Genomic DNA, 21,661 nt, shown 5'->3' on the forward strand with positions numbered 1-21,661 from the left:
AACGAGTAATGTCCTAAATTAACGAGGAGATTTTCTTAACCTCCATTTTGGCCGACTTTTTAGAGAATGCAAAAATATCCCATGGAAGTCGTAGTTATGTTGTTTACCTATCCAACGAATTGTCACATGCTAAGATTCAATGCAAATCGGCCACATTATGGCCTTCCTAGTAAAAAAGGGTCGAAAACGAGTAATGTCCTAAATTAACGAGGAGATTTTCTTGACCTCCATTTTGGCCGAATTTTTAGAGAATGCAAAAATATCCCATGGAAGTCGTAGTTATGTTGTTTACCTATCCAACGAATTGTCACATGCTAAGATTCAATGCAAATCGGCCACATTATGGCCTTCCTAGTAAAAAAGGGTCGAAAACGAGTAATGTCCTAAATTAACGAGGAGATTTTCTTGACCTCCATTTTGGCCGACTTTTTAGAGAATGCAAAAATATACCATGGAAGTCGTAGTTATGTCGTTTACCTATCCAACGAATTGTCACATGCTAAGATTCAATGCAAATCGGCCACATAATGGCCTTCCTAGTAAAAAAGGGTCGAAAACGAGTAATGTCCTAAATTAACGAGGAGATTTTCTTGACCTCCATTTTGGCCGAATTTTCAGAGAATGCAAAAATATCCCATGGAAGTCGTAGTTATGTTGTTTACCTATCCAACGAATTGTCACATGCTAAGATTCAATGCAAATCGGCCACATTACGGCCTTCCTTGTAAAAAAGTGTCGAAAACGAGTAATGTCCTAAATTAACGAGGAGATTTTCTTGACCTCCATTTTGGCCGACTTTTTAGAGAATGCAAAAATATACCATGGAAGTCGTAGTTATGTCGTTTACCTATCCAACGAATTGTCACATGCTAAGATTCAATGCAAATCGGCCACATTATGGCCTTCCTAGTAAAAAAGGGTCGAAAACGAGTAATGTCCTAAATTAACGAGGAGATTTTCTTGACCTCCATTTTGGCCGACTTTTTAGAGAATGCAAAAATATACCATGGAAGTCGTAGTTATGTCGTTTACCTATCCAACGAATTGTCACATGCTAAGATTCAATGCAAATCGGCCACATTACGGCCTTCCTTGTAAAAAAGGGTCGAAAACGAGTAATGTCCTAAATTAACGAGGAGATTTTCTTGACCTCCATTTTGGCCGACTTTTTAGAGAATGCAAAAATATCCCATAAAGTCGTAGTTATGTTGTTTACCTATCCAACGAATTGTCACATGCTAAGATTCAATGCAAATCGGCCACATTATGGCCTTCCTAGTAAAAAAGGGTCGAAAACGAGTGATGTCCTAAATTAACGAGGAGATTTTCTTGACCTCCATTTTGGCCGACTTTTTAGAGAATGCAAAAATATACCATGGAAGTCGTAGTTATGTAGTTTACCTATCCAACGAATTGTCACATGCAAAGATTCAATGCAAATCGGCCACATTATGGCCTTCCTAGAAAAAAAGGGTCGAAAACGAGTAATGTCCTAAATTAACGAGGAGATTTTCTTGACCTCCATTTTGGCCGACTTTTTAGAGAATGCAAAAACATCCCATGGAAGTCGTAGTTATGTTGTTTACCTATCCAACGAATTGTCACATGCTAAGATTCAATGCAAATCGGCCACATTATGGCCTTCCTAGTAAAAAAGGGTCGAAAACGAGTAATGTCCTAAATTAACGAGGAGATTTTCTTAACCTCCATTTTGGCCGAATTTTTAGAGAATGCAAAAATATACCATGGAAGTCGTAGTTATGTTGTTTACCTATCCAACGAATTGTCACTTGCTAAGATTCAATGCAAATCGGCCACATTATGGCCTTCCTAGTAAAAAAGGGTCGAAAACGAGTAATGTCCTAAATTAACGAGGAGATTTTCTTGACCTCCATTTTGGCCGACTTTTTAGAGAATGCAAAAATATCCCATGGAAGTCGTAGTTATGTTGTTTACCTATCCAACGAATTGTCACATGCTAAGATTCAATGCAAATCGGCCACATTATGGCCTTCCTAGTAAAAAAGGGTCGAAAACGAGTAATGTCCTAAATTAACGAGGAGATTTTCTTGACCTCCATTTTGGCCGACTTTTTAGAGAATGCAAAAATATCCCACGGAAGTCGTAGCTATGTTGGTTACCTATCCAACGAATTGTAACATGCTAAGATTCAATGCAAATCGGCCATATTATGGCCTTCCTAGTAAAAAATGGTCGAAAACGAAGAATGTCCTAAATTAACGAGGAGATTTTCTTGACCTCCATTTTGGCCGAATTTTTAGAGAATGCAAAAATATCCCATGGAAGTCGTAGTTATGTTGTTTACCTATCCAATGAATTGTCACTTGCTAAGATTCAATGCAAATCGGCCACATTATGGCCTTCCTAGTAAAAAAGGGTCGAAAACGAGTAATGTCCTAAATTAATGAGGAGATTTTCTTAACCTCCATTTTGTCCGAATTTTTAGAGAATGCAAAAATATCTGATGGAAGTCGTAGTTATGTTGTTTACCTATCCAACGAATTGTCACATGCTAAGATTCAATGCAAATCGGCCACATTATGGCCTTCCTAGTAAAAAAGGGTCGAAAACGAGTAATGTCCTAAATTAACGAGGAGATTTTCTTGACCTCCATTTTGGCCGACTTTTTAGAGAATGCAAAAATATCCCATGGAAGTCGTAGTTATGTTGTTTACCTATCCAACGAATTGTCACATGCTAAGATTCAATGCAAATCGGCCACATTATGGCCTTCCTAGTAAAAAAGGGTCGAAAACGAGTAATGTCCTAAATTAACGAGGAGATTTTCTTGACCTCCATTTTGGCCGAATTTTTAGATAATGTAAAAATATCCCATGGAAGTCGTAGTTATGTTGTTTACCTATCCAACGAATTGTCACATGCTAAGATTCAATGCAAATCGGCCACATTATGGCCTTCCTAGTAAAAAAGGGTCGAAAACGAGTAATGTCCTAAATTAACGAGGAGATTTTCTTGACCTCCATTTTGGCCGACTTTTTAGAGAATGCAAAAATATCCCATGGAAGTCGTAGTTATGTTGTTTACCTATCCAACGAATTGTCACATGCTAAGATTCAATGCAAATCGGCCACATTATGGCCTTCCTAGTAAAAAAGGGTCGAAAACGAGTAATGTCCTAAATTAACGAGGAGATTTTCTTGACCTCCATTTTGGCCGAATTTTTAGATAATGTAAAAATATCCCATGGAAGTCGTAGTTATGTTGTTTACCTATCCAACGAATTGTCACTTGCTAAGATTCAATGCAAATCGGCCACATTATGGCCTTCCTAAAAAAAGGGTCGAAAACGAGTAATGTCCTAAATTAACGAGGAGATTTTCTTGACCTCCATTTTGGCCGACTTTTTAGAGAATGCAAAAATATCCCATGGAAGTCGTAGTTATGTTGTTTACCTATCCAACGAATTGTCACATGCTAAGATTCAATGCAAATTGGCCACATTATGGCCTTCCTAGTAAAAAAGGGTCGAAAACGAGTAATGCCCTAAATTAACGAGGAGATTTTCTTGACCTCCATTTTGGCCGACTTTTTAGAGAATGCAAAAATATCCCACGGAAGTCGTAGCTATGTTGGTTACCTATCCAACGAATTGTAACATGCTAAGATTCAATGCAAATCGGCCACATTATGGCCTTCCTAGTAAAAAATGGTCGAAAACGAGTAATGTCCTAAATTAACGAGGAGATTTTCTTGACCTCCATTTTGGCCGAATTTTTAGAGAATGCAAAAATATCCCATGGAAGTCGTAGTTATGTTGTTTACCTATCCAATGAATTGTCACATGCTAAGATTCAATGCAAATCGGCCACATTATGGCCTTCCTAGTAAAAAAGGGTCGAAAACGAGTAATGTCCTAAATTAATGAGGAGATTTTCTTAACCTCCATTTTGTCCGCTATCTTATGGAAGTCGTAGTTATGTTGTTTACCTATCCAACGAATTGTCACATGCTAAGATTCAATGCAAATCGGCCACATTATGGCCTTCCTAGTAAAAAAGGGTCGAAAACGAGTAATGTCCTAAATTAACGAGGAGATTTTCTTGACCTCCATTTTGGCCGTCTTTTTAGAGAATGCAAAAATATCCCACGGAAGTCGTAGCTATGTTGGTTACCTATCCAACGAATTGTAACATGCTAAGATTCAATGCAAATCGGCCACATTATGGCCTTCCTAGTAAAAAATGGTCGAAAACGAGTAATGTCCTAAATTAACGAGGAGATTTTCTTGACCTCCATTTTGGCCGAATTTTTAGAGAATGCAAAAATATCCCATGGATGTCGTAGTTATGTTGTTTACCTATCCAATGAATTGTCACATGCTAAGATTCAATGCAAATCGGCCACATTATGGCCTTCCTAGTAAAAAAGGGTCGAAAACGAGTAATGTCCTAAATTAATGAGGAGATTTTCTTAACCTCCATTTTGTCCGAATTTTTAGAGAATGCAAAAATATCTGATGGAAGTCGTAGTTATGTTGTTTACCTATCCAACGAATTGTCACATGCTAAGATTCAATGCAAATCGGCCACATTATGGCCTTCCTAGTAAAAAAGGGTCGAAAACGAGTAATGTCCTAAATTAACGAGGAGATTTTCTTAACCTCCATTTTGGCCGAATTTTTAGAGAATGCAAAAATATACCATGGAAGTCATAGTTATGTTGTTTACCTATCCAACGAATTGTCACTTGCTAAGATTCAATGCAAATCGGCCACATTATGGCCTTCCTAGTAAAAAAGGGTCGAAAACGAGTAATGTCCTAAATTAACGAGGAGATTTTCTTGACCTCCATTTTGGCCGACTTTTTAGAGAATGCAAAAATATCCCATGGAAGTCGTAGTTATGTTGTTTACCTATCCAACGAATTGTCACATGCTAAGATTCAATGCAAATCGGCCACATTATGGCCTTCCTAGTAAAAAAGGGTCGAAAACGAGTAATGTCCTAAATTAACGAGGAGATTTTCTTGACCTCCATTTTGGCCGAATTTTTAGAGAATGCAAAAATATCCCACGGAAGTCGTAGCTATGTTGGTTACCTATCCAACGAATTGTAACATGCTAAGATTCAATGCAAATCGGCCATATTATGGCCTTCCTAGTAAAAAATGGTCGAAAACGAGTAATGTCCTAAATTAACGAGGAGATTTTCTTGACCTCCATTTTGGCCGAATTTTTAGAGAATGCAAAAATATCCCATGGAAGTCGTAGGTATGTTGTTTACCTATCCAACGAATTGTCACTTGCTAAGATTCAATGCAAATCGGCCACATTATGGCCTTCCTAGTAAAAAAGGGTCGAAAACGAGTAATGTCCTAAATTAATGAAGAGATTTTCTTAACCTCCATTTTGTCCGAATTTTTAGAGAATGCAAAAATATCTGATGGAAGTCGTAGTTATGTTGTTTACCTATCCAACGAATTGTCACATGCTAAGATTCAATGCAAATCGGCCACATTATGGCCTTCCTAGTAAAAAAGGGTCGAAAACGAGTAATGTCCTAAATTAACGAGGAGATTTTCTTAACCTCCATTTTGGCCGAATTTTTAGAGAATGCAAAAATATACCATGGAAGTCGTAGTTATGTTGTTTACCTATCCAACGAATTGTCACTTGCTAAGATTCAATGCAAATCGGCCACATTATGGCCTTCCTAGTAAAAAAGGGTCGAAAACGAGTAATGTCCTAAATTAACGAGGAGATTTTCTTGACCTCCATTTTGGCCGACTTTTTAGAGAATGCAAAAATATCCCATGGAAGTCGTAGTTATGTTGTTTACCTATCCAACGAATTGTCACATGCTAAGATTCAATGCAAATTGGCCACATTATGGCCTTCCTAGTAAAAAAGGGTCGAAAACGAGTAATGCCCTAAATTAACGAGGAGATTTTCTTAACCTCCATTTTGGCCGACTTTTTAGAGAATGCAAAAATATCCCACGGAAGTCGTAGCTATGTTGGTTACCTATCCAACGAATTGTAACATGCTAAGATTCAATGCAAATCGGCCACATTATGGCCTTCCTAGTAAAAAAGGATCGAAAACGAGTAATGTCCTAAATTAATGAGGAGATTTTCTTAACCTCCATTTTGTCCGAATTTTTAGAGAATGCAAAAATATCTGATGGAAGTCGTAGTTATGTTGTTTACCTATCCAACGAATTGTCACATGCTAAGATTCAATGCAAATCGGCCACATTATGGCCTTCCTAGTAAAAAAGGGTCGAAAACGAGTAATGTCCTAAATTAACGAGGAGATTTTCTTAACCTCCATTTTGGCCGAATTTTTAGAGAATGCAAAAATATACCATGGAAGTTGTAGTTATGTTGTTTACCTATCCAACGAATTGTCACTTGCTAAGATTCAATGCAAATCGGCCACATTATGGCCTTCCTAGTAAAAAAGGGTCGAAAACGAGTAATGTCCTAAATTAACGAGGAGATTTTCTTGACCTCCATTTTGGCCGACTTTTTAGAGAATGCAAAAATATCCCATGGAAGTCGTAGTTATGTTGTTTACCTATCCAACGAATTGTCACATGCTAAGATTCAATGCAAATTGGCCACATTATGGCCTTCCTAGTAAAAAAGGGTCGAAAACGAGTAATGCCCTAAATTAACGAGGAGATTTTCTTGACCTCCATTTTGGCCGACTTTTTAGAGAATGCAAAAATATCCCACGGAAGTCGTAGCTATGTTGGTTACCTATCCAACGAATTGTAACATGCTAAGATTCAATGCAAATCGGCCACATTATGGCCTTCCTAGTAAAAAATGGTCGAAAACGAGTAATGTCCTAAATTAACGAGGAGATTTTCTTGACCTCCATTTTGGCCGAATTTTTAGAGAATGCAAAAATATCTGATGGAAGTCGTAGTTATGTTGTTTACCTATCCAACGAATTGCCACATGCTAAGATTCAATGCAAATCGGCCACATTATGGCCTTCCTAGTAAAAAATGGTCGAAAACGAGTAATGTCCTAAATTAACGAGGAGATTTTCTTGACCTCCATTTTGGCCGAATTTTTAGAGAATGCAAAAATATCCCATGGAAGTCGTAGTTATGTTGTTTACCTATCCAATGAATTGTCACATGCTAAGATTCAATGCAAATCGGCCACATTATGGCCTTCCTAGTAAAAAAGGGTCGAAAACGAGTAATGTCCTAAATTAACGAGGAGATTTTCTTAACCTCGATTTTGGCCGAATTTTTAGATAATGTAAAAATATCCCATGGAAGTCGTAGTTATGTTGTTTACCTATCCAACGAATTGTCACATGCTAAGATTCAATGCAAATCGGCCACATTATGGCCTTCCTAGTAAAAAAGGGTCGAAAACGAGTAATGTCCTAAATTAATGAGGAGATTTTCTTAACCTCCATTTTGTCCGCTATCTTATGGAAGTCGTAGTTATGTTGTTTACCTATCCAACGAATTGTCACATGCTAAGATTCAATGCAAATCGGCCACATTATGGCCTTCCTAGTAAAAAAGGGTCGAAAACGAGTAATGTCCTAAATTAACGAGGAGATTTTCTTAACCTCCATTTTGGCCGAATTTTTAGAGAATGCAAAAATATACCATGGAAGTCGTAGTTATGTTGTTTACCTATCCAACGAATTGTCACTTGCTAAGATTCAATGCAAATCGGCCACATTATGGCCTTCGTAGTAAAAAAGGGTCGAAAACGAGTAATGTCCTAAATTAACGAGGAGATTTTCTTGACCTCCATTTTGGCCGTCTTTTTAGAGAATGGAAAAATATCCCACGGAAGTCGTAGCTATGTTGGTTACCTATCCAACGAATTGTAACATGCTAAGATTCAATGCAAATCGGCCACATTATGGCCTTCCTAGTAAAAAATGGTCGAAAACGAGTAATGTCCTAAATTAACGAGGAGATTTTCTTGACCTCCATTTTGGCCGACTTTTTAGAGAATGCAAAAATATCCCATGGAAGTCGTAGTTATGTTGTTTACCTATCCAACGAATTGTCACATGCTAAGATTCAATGCAAATCGGCCACATTATGGCCTTCCTAGTAAAAAAGGGTCGAAAACGAGTAATGTCCTAAATTAACGAGGAGATTTTCTTGACCTCCATTTTGGCCGAATTTTTAGAGAATGCAAAAATATCCCACGGAAGTCGTAGCTATGTTGGTTACCTATCCAACGAATTGTAACATGCTAAGATTCAATGCAAATCGGCCATATTATGGCCTTCCTAGTAAAAAATGGTCGAAAACGAGTAATGTCCTAAATTAACGAGGAGATTTTCTTGACCTCCATTTTGGCCGAATTTTTAGAGAATGCAAAAATATCCCATGGAAGTCGTAGGTATGTTGTTTACCTATCCAACGAATTGTCACTTGCTAAGATTCAATGCAAATCGGCCACATTATGGCCTTCCTAGTAAAAAAGGGTCGAAAACGAGTAATGTCCTAAATTAATGAAGAGATTTTCTTAACCTCCATTTTGTCCGAATTTTTAGAGAATGCAAAAATATCTGATGGAAGTCGTAGTTATGTTGTTTACCTATCCAACGAATTGTCACATGCTAAGATTCAATGCAAATCGGCCACATTATGGCCTTCCTAGTAAAAAAGGGTCGAAAACGAGTAATGTCCTAAATTAACGAGGAGATTTTCTTAACCTCCATTTTGGCCGAATTTTTAGAGAATGCAAAAATATACCATGGAAGTCGTAGTTATGTTGTTTACCTATCCAACGAATTGTCACTTGCTAAGATTCAATGCAAATCGGCCACATTATGGCCTTCCTAGTAAAAAAGGGTCGAAAACGAGTAATGTCCTAAATTAACGAGGAGATTTTCTTGACCTCCATTTTGGCCGACTTTTTAGAGAATGCAAAAATATCCCATGGAAGTCGTAGTTATGTTGTTTACCTATCCAACGAATTGTCACATGCTAAGATTCAATGCAAATTGGCCACATTATGGCCTTCCTAGTAAAAAATGGTCGAAAACGAGTAATGCCCTAAATTAACGAGGAGATTTTCTTAACCTCCATTTTGGCCGACTTTTTAGAGAATGCAAAAATATCCCACGGAAGTCGTAGCTATGTTGGTTACCTATCCAACGAATTGTAACATGCTAAGATTCAATGCAAATCGGCCACATTATGGCCTTCCTAGTAAAAAAGGGTCGAAAACGAGTAATGTCCTAAATTAATGAGGAGATTTTCTTAACCTCCATTTTGTCCGAATTTTTAGAGAATGCAAAAATATCTGATGGAAGTCGTAGTTATGTTGTTTACCTATCCAACGAATTGTCACATGCTAAGATTCAATGCAAATCGGCCACATTATGGCCTTCCTAGTAAAAAAGGGTCGAAAACGAGTAATGTCCTAAATTAACGAGGAGATTTTCTTAACCTCCATTTTGGTCGAATTTTTAGAGAATGCAAAAATATACCATGGAAGTTGTAGTTATGTTGTTTACCTATCCAACGAATTGTCACTTGCTAAGATTCAATGCAAATCGGCCACATTATGGCCTTCCTAGTAAAAAAGGGTCGAAAACGAGTAATGTCCTAAATTAACGAGGAGATTTTCTTGACCTCCATTTTGGCCGACTTTTTAGAGAATGCAAAAATATCCCATGGAAGTCGTAGTTATGTTGGTTACCTATCCAACGAATTGTAACATGCTAAGATTCAATGCAAATCGGCCACATTATGGCCTTCCTAGTAAAAAATGGTCGAAAACGAGTAATGTCCTAAATTAACGAGGAGATTTTCTTGACCTCCATTTTGGCCGACTTTTTAGAGAATGCAAAAATATCCCATGGAAGTCGTAGTTATGTTGTTTACCTATCCAACGAATTGTCACATGCTAAGATTCAATGCAAATCGGCCACATTATGGCCTTCCTAGTAAAAAAGGGTCGAAAACGAGTAATGTCCTAAATTAACGAGGAGATTTTCTTGACCTCCATTTTGGCCGAATTTTTAGAGAATGCAAAAATATCCCACGGAAGTCGTAGCTATGTTGGTTACCTATCCAACGAATTGTAACATGCTAAGATTCAATGCAAATCGGCCATATTATGGCCTTCCTAGTAAAAAATGGTCGAAAACGAGTAATGTCCTAAATTAACGAGGAGATTTTCTTGACCTCCATTTTGGCCGAATTTTTAGAGAATGCAAAAATATCCCATGGAAGTCGTAGGTATGTTGTTTACCTATCCAACGAATTGTCACTTGCTAAGATTCAATGCAAATCGGCCACATTATGGCCTTCCTAGTAAAAAAGGGTCGAAAACGAGTAATGTCCTAAATTAATGAAGAGATTTTCTTAACCTCCATTTTGTCCGAATTTTTAGAGAATGCAAAAATATCTGATGGAAGTCGTAGTTATGTTGTTTACCTATCCAACGAATTGTCACATGCTAAGATTCAATGCAAATCGGCCACATTATGGCCTTCCTAGTAAAAAAGGGTCGAAAACGAGTAATGTCCTAAATTAACGAGGAGATTTTCTTAACCTCCATTTTGGCCGAATTTTTAGAGAATGCAAAAATATACCATGGAAGTCGTAGTTATGTTGTTTACCTATCCAACGAATTGTCACTTGCTAAGATTCAATGCAAATCGGCCACATTATGGCCTTCCTAGTAAAAAAGGGTCGAAAACGAGTAATGTCCTAAATTAACGAGGAGATTTTCTTGACCTCCATTTTGGCCGACTTTTTAGAGAATGCAAAAATATCCCATGGAAGTCGTAGTTATGTTGTTTACCTATCCAACGAATTGTCACATGCTAAGATTCAATGCAAATTGGCCACATTATGGCCTTCCTAGTAAAAAATGGTCGAAAACGAGTAATGCCCTAAATTAACGAGGAGATTTTCTTAACCTCCATTTTGGCCGACTTTTTAGAGAATGCAAAAATATCCCACGGAAGTCGTAGCTATGTTGGTTACCTATCCAACGAATTGTAACATGCTAAGATTCAATGCAAATCGGCCACATTATGGCCTTCCTAGTAAAAAAGGGTCGAAAACGAGTAATGTCCTAAATTAATGAGGAGATTTTCTTAACCTCCATTTTGTCCGAATTTTTAGAGAATGCAAAAATATCTGATGGAAGTCGTAGTTATGTTGTTTACCTATCCAACGAATTGTCACATGCTAAGATTCAATGCAAATCGGCCACATTATGGCCTTCCTAGTAAAAAAGGGTCGAAAACGAGTAATGTCCTAAATTAACGAGGAGATTTTCTTAACCTCCATTTTGGTCGAATTTTTAGAGAATGCAAAAATATACCATGGAAGTTGTAGTTATGTTGTTTACCTATCCAACGAATTGTCACTTGCTAAGATTCAATGCAAATCGGCCACATTATGGCCTTCCTAGTAAAAAAGGGTCGAAAACGAGTAATGTCCTAAATTAACGAGGAGATTTTCTTGACCTCCATTTTGGCCGACTTTTTAGAGAATGCAAAAATATCCCATGGAAGTCGTAGTTATGTTGTTTACCAATCCAACGAATTGTCACATGCTAAGATTCAATGCAAATTGGCCACATTATGGCCTTCCTAGTAAAAAAGGGTCGAAAACGAGTAATGCCCTAAATTAACGAGGAGATTTTCTTGACCTCCATTTTGGCCGACTTTTTAGAGAATGCAAAAATATCCCACGGAAGTCGTAGCTATGTTGGTTACCTATCCAACGAATTGTAACATGCTAAGATTCAATGCAAATCGGCCACATTATGGCCTTCCTAGTAAAAAATGGTCGAAAACGAGTAATGTCCTAAATTAACGAGGAGATTTTCTTGACCTCCATTTTGGCCGAATTTTTAGAGAATGCAAAAATATCTGATGGAAGTCGTAGTTATGTTGTTTACCTATCCAACGAATTGCCACATGCTAAGATTCAATGCAAATCGGCCACATTATGGCCTTCCTAGTAAAAAATGGTCGAAAACGAGTAATGTCCTAAATTAACGAGGAGATTTTCTTGACCTCCATTTTGGCCGAATTTTTAGAGAATGCAAAAATATCCCATGGAAGTCGTAGTTATGTTGTTTACCTATCCAATGAATTGTCACATGCTAAGATTCAATGCAAATCGGCCACATTATGGCCTTCCTAGTAGAAAAGGGTCGAAAACGAGTAATGTCCTAAATTAACGAGGAGATTTTCTTAACCTCGATTTTGGCCGAATTTTTAGATAATGTAAAAATATCCCATGGAAGTCGTAGTTATGTTGTTTACCTATCCAACGAATTGTCACATGCTAAGATTCAATGCAAATCGGCCACATTATGGCCTTCCTAGTAAAAAAGGGTCGAAAACGAGTAATGTCCTAAATTAATGAGGAGATTTTCTTAACCTCCATTTTGTCCGCTATCTTATGGAAGTCGTAGTTATGTTGTTTACCTATCCAACGAATTGTCACATGCTAAGATTCAATGCAAATCGGCCACATTATGGCCTTCCTAGTAAAAAAGGGTCGAAAACGAGTAATGTCCTAAATTAACGAGGAGATTTTCTTAACCTCCATTTTGGCCGAATTTTTAGAGAATGCAAAAATATACCATGGAAGTCGTAGTTATGTTGTTTACCTATCCAACGAATTGTCACTTGCTAAGATTCAATGCAAATCGGCCACATTATGGCCTTCGTAGTAAAAAAGGGTCGAAAACGAGTAATGTCCTAAATTAACGAGGAGATTTTCTTGACCTCCATTTTGGCCGTCTTTTTAGAGAATGCAAAAATATCCCACGGAAGTCGTAGCTATGTTGGTTACCTATCCAACGAATTGTAACATGCTAAGATTCAATGCAAATCGGCCACATTATGGCCTTCCTAGTAAAAAATGGTCGAAAACGAGTAATGTCCTAAATTAACGAGGAGATTTTCTTGACCTCCATTTTGGCCGAATTTTTAGAGAATGCAAAAATATCCCATGGATGTCGTAGTTATGTTGTTTACCTATCCAATGAATTGTCACATGCTAAGATTCAATGCAAATCGGCCACATTATGGCCTTCCTAGTAAAAAAGGGTCGAAAACGAGTAATGTCCTAAATTAATGAGGAGATTTTCTTAACCTCCATTTTGTCCGAATTTTTAGAGAATGCAAAAATATCTGATGGAAGTCGTAGTTATGTTGTTTACCTATCCAACGAATTGTCACATGCTAAGATTCAATGCAAATCGGCCACATTATGGCCTTCCTAGTAAAAAAGGGTCGAAAACGAGTAATGTCCTAAATTAACGAGGAGATTTTCTTAACCTCCATTTTGGCCGAATTTTTAGAGAATGCAAAAATATACCATGGAAGTCGTAGTTATGTTGTTTACCTATCCAACGAATTGTCACTTGCTAAGATTCAATGCAAATCGGCCACATTATGGCCTTCCTAGTAAAAAAGGGTCGAAAACGAGTAATGTCCTAAATTAACGAGGAGATTTTCTTGACCTCCATTTTGGCCGACTTTTTAGAGAATGCAAAAATATCCCATGGAAGTCGTAGTTATGTTGTTTACCTATCCAACGAATTGTCACATGCTAAGATTCAATGCAAATTGGCCACATTATGGCCTTCCTAGTAAAAAAGGGTCGAAAACGAGTAATGCCCTAAATTAACGAGGAGATTTTCTTGACCTCCATTTTGGCCGACTTTTTAGAGAATGCAAAAATATCCCACGGAAGTCGTAGCTATGTTGGTTACCTATCCAACGAATTGTAACATGCTAAGATTCAATGCAAATCGGCCACATTATGGCCTTCCTAGTAAAAAATGGTCGAAAACGAGTAATGTCCTAAATTAACGAGGAGATTTTCTTGACCTCCATTTTGGCCGAATTTTTAGAGAATGCAAAAATATCTGATGGAAGTCGTAGTTATGTTGTTTACCTATCCAACGAATTGCCACATGCTAAGATTCAATGCAAATCGGCCACATTATGGCCTTCCTAGTAAAAAAGGGTCGAAAACGAGTAATGTCCTAAATTAACGAGGAGATTTTCTTGACCTCCATTTTGGCCGACTTTTTAGAGAATGCAAAAATATCCCATGGAAGTCGTAGTTATGTTGTTTACCTATCCAACGAATTGTCACATGCTAAGATTCAATGCAAATCGGCCACATTATGGCCTTCCTAGTAGAAAAGGGTCGAAAACGAGTAATGTCCTAAATTAACGAGGAGATTTTCTTAACCTCGATTTTGGCCGAATTTTTAGATAATGTAAAAATATCCCATGGAAGTCGTAGTTATGTTGTTTACCTATCCAACGAATTGTCACATGCTAAGATTCAATGCAAATCGGCCACATTATGGCCTTCCTAGTAAAAAAGGGTCGAAAACGAGTAATGTCCTAAATTAATGAGGAGATTTTCTTAACCTCCATTTTGTCCGCTATCTTATGGAAGTCGTAGTTATGTTGTTTACCTATCCAACGAATTGTCACATGCTAAGATTCAATGCAAATCGGCCACATTATGGCCTTCCTAGTAAAAAAGGGTCGAAAACGAGTAATGTCCTAAATTAACGAGGAGATTTTCTTAACCTCCATTTTGGCCGAATTTTTAGAGAATGCAAAAATATACCATGGAAGTCGTAGTTATGTTGTTTACCTATCCAACGAATTGTCACTTGCTAAGATTCAATGCAAATCGGCCACATTATGGCCTTCGTAGTAAAAAAGGGTCGAAAACGAGTAATGTCCAAAATTAACGAGGAGATTTTCTTGACCTCCATTTTGGCCGTCTTTTTAGAGAATGCAAAAATATCCCACGGAAGTCGTAGCTATGTTGGTTACCTATCCAACGAATTGTAACATGCTAAGATTCAATGCAAATCGGCCACATTATGGCCTTCCTAGTAAAAAATGGTCGAAAACGAGTAATGTCCTAAATTAACGAGGAGATTTTCTTGACCTCCATTTTGGCCGAATTTTTAGAGAATGCAAAAATATCCCATGGATGTCGTAGTTATGTTGTTTACCTATCCAATGAATTGTCACATGCTAAGATTCAATGCAAATCGGCCACATTATGGCCTTCCTAGTAAAAAAGGGTCGAAAACGAGTAATGTCCTAAATTAATGAGGAGATTTTCTTAACCTCCATTTTGTCCGAATTTTTAGAGAATGCAAAAATATCTGATGGAAGTCGTAGTTATGTTGTTTACCTATCCAACGAATTGTCACATGCTAAGATTCAATGCAAATCGGCCACATTATGGCCTTCCTAGTAAAAAAGGGTCGAAAACGAGTAATGTCCTAAATTAACGAGGAGATTTTCTTAACCTCCATTTTGGCCGAATTTTTAGAGAATGCAAAAATATACCATGGAAGTCGTAGTTATGTTGTTTACCTATCCAACGAATTGTCACTTGCTAAGATTCAATGCAAATCGGCCACATTATGGCCTTCCTAGTAAAAAAGGGTCGAAAACGAGTAATGTCCTAAATTAACGAGGAGATTTTCTTGACCTCCATTTTGGCCGACTTTTTAGAGAATGCAAAAATATCCCATGGAAGTCGTAGTTATGTTGTTTACCTATCCAACGAATTGTCACATGCTAAGATTCAATGCAAATCGGCCACATTATGGCCTTCCTAGTAAAAAAGGGTCGAAAACGAGTAATGTCCTAAATTAACGAGGAGATTTTCTTGACCTCCATTTTGGCCGAATTTTTAGAGAATGCAAAAATATCCCACGGAAGTCGTAGCTATGTTGGTTACCTATCCAACGAATTGTAACATGCTAAGATTCAATGCAAATCGGCCATATTATGGCCTTCCTAGTAAAAAATGGTCGAAAACGAGTAATGTCCTAAATTAACGAGGAGATTTTCTTGACCTCCATTTTGGCCGAATTTTTAGAGAATGCAAAAATATCCAATGGAAGTCGTAGTTATGTTGTTTACCTATCCAACGAATTGTCACTTGCTAAGATTCAATGCAAATCGGCCACATTATGGCCTTCCTAGTTAAAAAGGGTCGAAAACGAGTAATGTCCTAAATTAATGAAGAGATTTTCTTAACCTCCATTTTGTCCGAATTTTTAGAGAATGCAAAAATATCTGATGGAAGTCGTAGTTATGTTGTTTACCTATCCAACGAATTGTCACATGCTAAGATTCAATGCAAATCGGCCACATTATGGCCTTCCTAGTAAAAAAGGGTCGAAAACGAGTAATGTCCTAAATTAACGAGGAGATTTTCTTAACCTCCATTTTGGCCGAATTTTTAGAGAATGCAAAAATATACCATGGAAGTCGTAGTTATGCTGTTTACCTATCCAACGAATTGTCACTTGCTAAGATTCAATGCAAATCGGCCACATTATGGCCTTCCTAGTAAAAAAGGGTCGAAAATGAGTAATGTCCTAAATTAACGAGGAGTTATGTTGTTTACCTATCCAACGAATTGTCATATGCTAAGATTCAATGCAAATTGGCCACATTATGGCCTTCCTAGTAAAAAAGGGTCGAAAACGAGTAATGCCCTAAATTAACGAGGAGATTTTCTTGACCTCCATTTTGGCCGACTTTTTAGAGAATGCAAAAATATCCCACGGAAGTCGTAGCTATGTTGGTTACCTATCTAACGAATTGTAACATGCTAAGATTCAATGCAAATCGGCCACATTATGGCCTTCCTAGTAAAAAATGGTCGAAAACGAGTAATGTCCTAAATTAATGAGGAGATTTTCTTAACCTCCATTTTGTCCGAATTTTTAGAGAATGCAAAAATATCTGATGGAAGTCGTAGTTATGTTGTTTACCTATCCAACGAATTGTCACATGCTAAGATTCAATGCAAATCGGCCACATTATGGCCTTCCTAGTAAAAAAGGGTCGAAAACGAGTAATGTCCTAAATTAACGAGGAGATTTTCTTAACCTCCATTTTGGCCGAATTTTTAGAGAATGCAAAAATATACCATGGAAGTCGTAGTTATGTTGTTTACCTATCCAACGAATTGTCACTTGCTAAGATTCAATGCAAATCGGCCACATTATGGCCTTCCTAGTAAAAAAGGGTCGAAAACGAGTAATGTCCTAAATTAACGAGGAGATTTTCTTGACCTCCATTTTGGCCGACTTTTTAGAGAATGCAAAAATATCCCATGGAAGTCGTAGTTATGTTGTTTACCTATCCAACGAATTGTCACATGCTAAGATTCAATGCAAATTGGCCACATTATGGCCTTCCTAGTAAAAAAGGGTCGAAAACGAGTAATGCCCTAAATTAACGAGGAGATTTTCTTAACCTCCATTTTGGCCGACTTTTTAGAGAATGCAAAAATATCCCACGGAAGTCGTAGCTATGTTGGTTACCTATCCAACGAATTGTAACATGCTAAGATTCAATGCAAATCGGCCACATTATGGCCTTCCTAGTAAAAAAGGGTCGAAAACGAGTAATGTCCTAAATTAATGAGGAGATTTTCTTAACCTCCATTTTGTCCGAATTTTTAGAGAATGCAAAAATATCTGATGGAAGTCGTAGTTATGTTGTTTACCTATCCAACGAATTGTCACATGCTAAGATTCAATGCAAATCGGCCACATTATGGCCTTCCTAGTAAAAAAGGGTCGAAAACGAGTAATGTCCTAAATTAACGAGGAGATTTTCTTAACCTCCATTTTGGCCGAATTTTTAGAGAATGCAAAAATATACCATGGAAGTTGTAGTTATGTTGTTTACCTATCCAACGAATTGTCACTTGCTAAGATTCAATGTAAATCGGCCACATTAAGGCCTTCCTAGTAAAAAAGGGTCGAAAACGAGTAATGTCCTAAATTAACGAGGAGATTTTCTTGACCTCCATTTTGGCCGACTTTTTAGAGAATGCAAAAATATCCCATGGAAGTCGTAGTTATGTTGTTTACCTATCCAACGAATTGTCACATGCTAAGATTCAATGCAAATTGGCCACATTATGGCCTTCCTAGTAAAAAAGGGTCGAAAACGAGTAATCCCCTAAATTAACGAGGAGATTTTCTTGACCTCCATTTTGGCCGACTTTTTAGAGAATGCAAAAATATACCATGGAAGTCGTAGTTATGTTGTTTACCTATCCAACGAATTGTCACTTGCTAAGATTCAATGCAAATCGGCCACATTATGGCCTTCCTAGTAAAAAAGGGTCGAAAACGAGTAATGTCCTAAATTAACGAGGAGATTTTCTTGACCTCCATTTTGGCCGACTTTTTAGAGAATGCAAAAATATCCCATGGAAGTCGTAGTTATGTTGTTTACCTATCCAACGAATTGTCACATGCTAAGATTCAATGCAAATCGGCCACATTATGGCCTTCCTAGTAAAAAAGGGTCGAAAACGAGTAATGTCCAAAATTAACGAGGAGATTTTCTTGACCTCCATTTTGGCCGTCTTTTTAGAGAATGCAAAAATATCCCACGGAAGTCGTAGCTATGTTGGTTACCTATCCAACGAATTGTAACATGCTAAGATTCAATGCAAATCGGCCACATTATGGCCTTCCTAGTAAAAAATGGTCGAAAACGAGTAATGTCCTAAATTAACGAGGAGATTTTCTTGACCTCCATTTTGGCCGAATTTTTAGAGAATGCAAAAATATCCCATGGATGTCGTAGTTATGTTGTTTACCTATCCAATGAATTGTCACATGCTAAGATTCAATGCAAATCGGCCACATTATGGCCTTCCTAGTAAAAAAGGGTCGAAAACGAGTAATGTCCTAAATTAATGAGGAGATTTTCTTAACCTCCATTTTGTCCGAATTTTTAGAGAATGCAAAAATATCTGATGGAAGTCGTAGTTATGTTGTTTACCTATCCAACGAATTGTCACATGCTAAGATTCAATGCAAATCGGCCACATTATGGCCTTCCTAGTAAAAAAGGGTCGAAAACGAGTAATGTCCTAAATTAACGAGGAGATTTTCTTAACCTCCATTTTGGCCGAATTTTTAGAGAATGCAAAAATATACCATGGAAGTCGTAGTTATGTTGTTTACCTATCCAACGAATTGTCACTTGCTAAGATTCAATGCAAATCGGCCACATTATGGCCTTCCTAGTAAAAAAGGGTCGAAAACGAGTAATGTCCTAAATTAACGAGGAGATTTTCTTGACCTCCATTTTGGCCGACTTTTTAGAGAATGCAAAAATATCCCATGGAAGTCGTAGTTATGTTGTTTACCTATCCAACGAATTGTCACATGCTAAGATTCAATGCAAATCGGCCACATTATGGCCTTCCTAGTAAAAAAGGGTCGAAAACGAGTAATGTCCTAAATTAACGAGGAGATTTTCTTGACCTCCATTTTGGCCGAATTTTTAGAGAATGCAAAAATATCCCACGGAAGTCGTAGCTATGTTGGTTACCTATCCAACGAATTGTAACATGCTAAGATTCAATGCAAATCGGCCATATTATGGCCTTCCTAGTAAAAAATGGTCGAAAACGAGTAATGTCCTAAATTAACGAGGAGATTTTCTTGACCTCCATTTTGGCCGAATTTTTAGAGAATGCAAAAATATCCAATGGAAGTCGTAGTTATGTTGTTTACCTATCCAACGAATTGTCACTTGCTAAGATTCAATGCAAATCGGCCACATTATGGCCTTCCTAGTTAAAAAGGGTCGAAAACGAGTAATGTCCTAAATTAATGAAGAGATTTTCTTAACCTCCATTTTGTCCGAATTTTTAGAGAATGCAAAAATATCTGATGGAAGTCGTAGTTATGTTGTTTACCTATCCAACGAATTGTCACATGCTAAGATTCAATGCAAATCGGCCACATTATGGCCTTCCTAGTAAAAAAGGGTCGAAAACGAGTAATGTCCTAAATTAACGAGGAGATTTTCTTAACCTCCATTTTGGCCGAATTTTTAGAGAATGCAAAAATATACCATGGAAGTCGTAATTATGCTGTTTACCTATCCAACGAATTGTCACTTGCTAAGATTCAATGCAAATCGGCCACATTATGGCCTTCCTAGTAAAAAAGGGTCGAAAATGAGTAATGTCCTAAATTAACGAGGAGTTATGTTGTTTACCTATCCAACGAATTGTCATATGCTAAGATTCAATGCAAATTGGCCACATTATGGCCTTCCTAGTAAAAAAGGGTCGAAAACGAGTAATGCCCTAAATTAACGAGGAGATTTTCTTGACCTCCATTTTGGCCGACTTTTTAGAGAATGCAAAAATATCCCACGGAAGTCGTAGCTATGTTGGTTACCTATCTAACGAATTGTAACATGCTAAGATTCAATGCAAATCGGCCACATTATGGCCTTCCTAGTAAAAAATGGTCGAAAACGAGTAATGTCCTAAATTAATGAGGAGATTTTCTTAACCTCCATTTTGTCCGAATTTTTAGAGAATGCAAAAATATCTGATGGAAGTCGTAGTTATGTTGTTTACCTATCCAACGAATTGTCACATGCTAAGATTCAATGCAAATCGGCCACATTATGGCCTTCCTAGTAAAAAAGGGTCGAAAACGAGTAATGTCCTAAATTAACGAGGAGATTTTCTTAACCTCCATTTTGGCCGAATTTTTAGAGAATGCAAAAATATACCATGGAAGTCGTAGTTATGTTGTTTACCTATCCAACGAATTGTCACTTGCTAAGATTCAATGCAAATCGGCCACATTATGGCCTTCCTAGTAAAAAAGGGTCGAAAACGAGTAATGTCCTAAATTAACGAGGAGATTTTCTTGACCTCCATTTTGGCCGACTTTTTAGAGAATGCAAAAATATCCCATGGAAGTCGTAGTTATGTTGTTTACCTATCCAACGAATTGCCACATGCTAAGATTCAATGCAAATTGGCCACATTATGGCCTTCCTAGTAAAAAAGGGTCGAAAACGAGTAATGCCCTAAATTAACGAGGAGATTTTCTTAACCTCCATTTTGGCCGACTTTTTAGAGAATGCAAAAATATCCCACGGAAGTCGTAGCTATGTTGGTTACCTATCCAACGAATTGTAACATGCTAAGATTCAATGCAAATCGGCCACATTATGGCCTTCCTAGTAAAAAAGGGTCGAAAACGAGTAATGTCCTAAATTAATGAGGAGATTTTCTTAACCTCCATTTTGTCCGAATTTTTAGAGAATGCAAAAATATCTGATGGAAGTCGTAGTTATGTTGTTTACCTATCCAACGAATTGTCACATGCTAAGATTCAATGCAAATCGGCCACATTATGGCCTTCCTAGTAAAAAAGGGTCGAAAACGAGTAATGTCCTAAATTAACGAGGAGATTTTCTTAACCTCCATTTTGGCCGAATTTTTAGAGAATGCAAAAATATACCATGGAAGTTGTAGTTATGTTGTTTACCTATCCAACGAATTGTCACTTGCTAAGATTCAATGTAAATCGGCCACATTAAGGCCTTCCTAGTAAAAAAGGGTCGAAAACGAGTAATGTCCTAAATTAACGAGGAGATTTTCTTGACCTCCATTTTGGCCGACTTTTTAGAGAATGCAAAAATATCCCATGGAAGTCGTAGTTATGTTGTTTACCTATCCAACGAATTGTCACATGCTAAGATTCAATGCAAATTGGCCACATTATGGCCTTCCTAGTAAAAAAGGGTCGAAAACGAGTAATGCCCTAAATTAACGAGGAGATTTTCTTGACCTCC

This window comes from Medicago sativa, chromosome 3 (genome assembly GCF_051527215.1).
Source record: "Medicago sativa cultivar Bolivia chromosome 3, Bolivia_mono, whole genome shotgun sequence".
In the NCBI taxonomy this organism is placed as follows: Eukaryota; Viridiplantae; Streptophyta; class Magnoliopsida; order Fabales; family Fabaceae; genus Medicago; species Medicago sativa.